Raw genomic sequence first — 4,063 nt, 5'->3', positions numbered from 1 at the left:
TTCAAAGAACATCTTTATTTCTGCCTTCATTTCATTATGTACCCAGTAGTCATTCAGGAGCAGGTTGTTCAGTTTCCATGTAGTTGAGCGGTTTTGATTGAGTTTCTTAGTCCTGAGTTCTAGTTTGATTGTGCTGTGGTCTGAGAGACAGTGTGTTATAATTTGTGTTCATTTACATTTGCTGAGGAGTGCTTTACTTCCAACTATGTGGTCAATTTTGGAATAAGTGTGATGTGGTGCTGAGAAGAATGCATATTCTGTTGATTTGGGGTGGAGAGTTCTGTAGATGTCTATTAGATCTGCTTGGTACAGAGCTGCGTTCAATTCCTGGATATCCTTGTTAACTTTCTGTCTTGTTGATCTGTCTAATGTTGACAGTGGGGTGTTCAAGTCTCCAATTATTATTGTATGGGAGTCTAAGTGTCTTTGTAAGTCTCTAAGGAGTTGCTTTATGAATCTGGGGGCTCCTGTATTGGGTTCATATATTTAGGATAGTTAGCTCTTCTTGTTGAATTGATCCCTTTACCATTATGTAATGGCCTTCTTTTGTCTCTTTTGATCTTTGTTGGTTTAAAGTCTGTTTTATCAGAGACTAGGATTGCAACCCCTGCCTTTTTTTGTTTTCCATTTGCTTGGTAGACCTTCCTCCATCCTTTAAATTTGAGTCTATTTGTGTCTCAGCATGTGAGATGGGTCTCCTGAATACAGCAAACTGATCAGTCTTGATTCTTCATCCAATTTGCCAGTCTGTGTCTTTTAATAGGACTATTTAGTCCATTTACATTTAAGGTTAATATTATTATGTGTGAACTTGATCCTGTCATTATAATATTAGCTGGTTATTTTGCTCGTTAGTTGATGCAGTTTCTTCCTAGCATCCATGATCTTTACATTTTGACATGTTTTTGCAATGGCTGGTACCTGTTGTTCCTTTCCGTGTTAGTGCTTCGTTCAGGATCCCTTGTAGGGCAGGCCTGGTGGTGACAAAATCTCTAAGCATTTGCTTGTCTGTAAAGGATTTTATTTCTTCTTCACTTATGAAACTTAGTTTGGCTGGATATGAAATTCTGGGTTTAAAATTCTTTTCTTTAAGAATGTTGAATATTGGCCCCCACTCTCTTCCGGCTTGTAGAGTTTCTGCCAAGAGATCTGCTGTTTGATGGGCTTCCCTTTATGGGTAACCTGACCTTTCTCTCTGGCTGCCCTTAACATTTTTTCCTTCATTTCAACTTTGGTGAATCTGACAATTACATGTCTTGGAATTGCTCTTTTGAGGAGTATCTTTGTGGTGTTCTCTGTATTTCCTGAATTTGAATGCTGGCCTGCCTTGCTAGGTTGGGGAAGTTCTCCTGGATAATATCCTTCAGAGTGCTTTCCAACTTGGTTCCATTCTCCCTGTCACTTTCAGGCACACCAATCAGACACAGATTTGGTCTTTTCACATAATCCCATATTGCTTCGAGGCTTTGTTCATTTTTTTTACTCTTTTTTCTCTAAACTTCTCTTCTTGCTTCATTTCATTCATTTGATCTTCAATCACTGATACTCTTTCTTCCAGTTGATTGAGTTGGTTACAGAAGATTGTACATTTGTCACGTAGTTCTTGTGTCATGGTTTTCATGTCTATCAGTTCGTTTATGGCCTTCTGTGCATTGATTATTCTAGTTATGCATTCTTCCATTCTTTTTTCAAGGTTTTTAGTTTCTTTGTGCTGGGTACATAGTTCCTCCTTTAGCTCTGAGAAGCTTGATCAAGTGAAACTTTCTTCTCTCAACTCGTGAAAGTCATTCTCCATCCAGTTTTTTTCCGTTGCTGGCGATGAGCTGCGTTCCTTTGGAGGGGGAGATGCACTCTGATTTTTTGAATTTCCAGCTTTTCTGCACTGCTTTTTCCCCACCTTTGTGGTTTTATCTGCCTTTGGTCTTTGATGATGGTAACATACCAATTGGGTTTTGGTGTGCGTGTCCTTTCTGTTTGTTAGTTTTCCTTCTAACAGCCAAGACCCTCAGCTGCAGGTCTGTTGGAGTTTGCTTGAGGTCCACTCCAGATGCTGTTTGCTTGGGTATCAGCAGCGGAGGCTGCAGAAAATAGAGTATTACTGAACAGCAAGTGTTGCTGTCTGATTCTTGCTCTGGAAGCTTCATCTCAGAGGCGTACCCTGCCGTGTGAGGTGTGAGGTGTCAGTCTGCACCTAGTGGGGGATGTCTCCCAGTTAGGCTACTCAGGGGTCAGGGTCCCACTTGAGCAAGCAGTCTGTCCATTCTCAGATCTCAACCTCCATGCTGGAAGATCCATTGCTCTCTTCAAAGCTGTCAGACAGGGACATTTACATCTGCAGAGGTCTGCTGTTTTTTGTTTAGCTATGCCCTGTCCCCAGAGGTGGAGTTTACAGAGGCAGGCAGGCCTCCTTGAGCTGTGGTGTGCTCCACTTAGTTCAAGCTTCCCGGTGGCTTTGTTTACCTACTAAGCCTCTGCAATAGCAGGCACCCCTCCTCCAGCCTCGCTGTCACCTTGCAGTTAGATCTCAGACTGCTGTGCTAGCAATGAGGGAGGTTCCGTGGGTGTGGGACCCTTCGGGCCGGGCGTGGGATATAATCTCCTGGTGTGCCATTTGCTAAGACCCTTGGTAAAGCACAGTATTAGGGTGGGAGTTACCCGATTTTCCAGGTGTTGTGTGTCTCGGTTTCCTTTGGCTAGGAAAAGGAATTCCCTTCCCTCTTGCACTTCCCAAGGGAGGTGATGCCTCGCCCTGCTTCAGCACTTGCTGGTTGGGCTGTACCCACTGACCAGCACCAACTGTCTCACATGGCCCAGTGAGATAAAGCCGGTACCTCAGTTGAAAATGCAGAGATCACCCGTCTTCTGTGTTGCTCATGCTGGGAGCTGGAGGCTGGAGCTGTTCCTATTTGGCAATTTTGGGCGCTCCCTCCCAAAAATATTTATTATTGCATTCAAAGTATGTATGACATAGATATAAGTGGAACCTTTGTCCTAATAATTAACAAAGCCAAATAGAAATAAAAAATTTAAGAACATTATTGCACATATTTGGGAAAGAAACTAGAGAACAATCTCAAATGCTGCTTATCAACTAATTAATGGGTATGAAGTAGGAATTCCATTTTGGGTTCACTGGGCTCTGTTTTGCTCTAATTTGCAGTACTAAAATTATTACATGTGTGGACAGGAAAAAAAAAACACCAAAAATTTAGTATTATAACTTGTATACTGACTTGAGATATGCAAGCACTTGAATAGTAGGACTTCAACAATATGCATACATTAACTCTATTACCAGTGGTTTTTGATCTTTAACCTACTTCAGAATAGCCTAGAAGGCTTATTAAACACAGATTGCTGGCCCCCATAACTAGAGTTTCTGATTCAGTAGGTTTGAGATGAGACTTTAGAACTGCATTTCTAACAAGTTCCCATGTGATGCTGATGCTGCCAGTTTGGTCAGGGACCACACTTTAAGAACCTTTTCTACAGATTTCTCAATCAAATATTGAGATTTATACGTTGATTCAAAGCAAAGACAGGGTATGTTGGAGAGATTTTAGTTTAGATTCACAAAACTCTCTTTTAAGTCTTCAGTAGAAATTGTGAAGAGAAATTACTATAATAAAACTCAAGGAATCAGAAGTGTAACTACTATTACAGTACGAGGGCTTCTACCAGGAATGGTAGTTGATTCGTTATTTTTAAGTTGGTGGGACAGATGGGTCAGCATTTTGGGGTAGGCCTAACTGTCATGGGCATCAGTTTGCATGTCATACAGATGGAAAGCAGAAGGTTCCATAATCCTTCTTAAAATACGGTTTAAGAGAGTTTCAATGATAATGACAAGTGAACAGGTAAGTCTTAGATGTCTGCATGGGTCAAACCACCTCCAGAAACATCTTCAAAAAGCATATGAAAACTAAGGAAAACAACAGGGTCACCAAATAAAATACTAAGATTCCTATTACCACTGTAAGGTATGGTCAAGTGCTTGCAAGTGCATTCAGACACTGTTCACAGCATATCACTTATAAGCACAATTACAAAAAAATAAAAAGAG

This window comes from Macaca thibetana, chromosome 15 (genome assembly GCF_024542745.1).
Source record: "Macaca thibetana thibetana isolate TM-01 chromosome 15, ASM2454274v1, whole genome shotgun sequence".
In the NCBI taxonomy this organism is placed as follows: Eukaryota; Metazoa; Chordata; class Mammalia; order Primates; family Cercopithecidae; genus Macaca; species Macaca thibetana.
The sequence above is the reverse complement of the archived record's forward strand: the minus strand, read 5'-3'. Positions refer to the sequence as shown.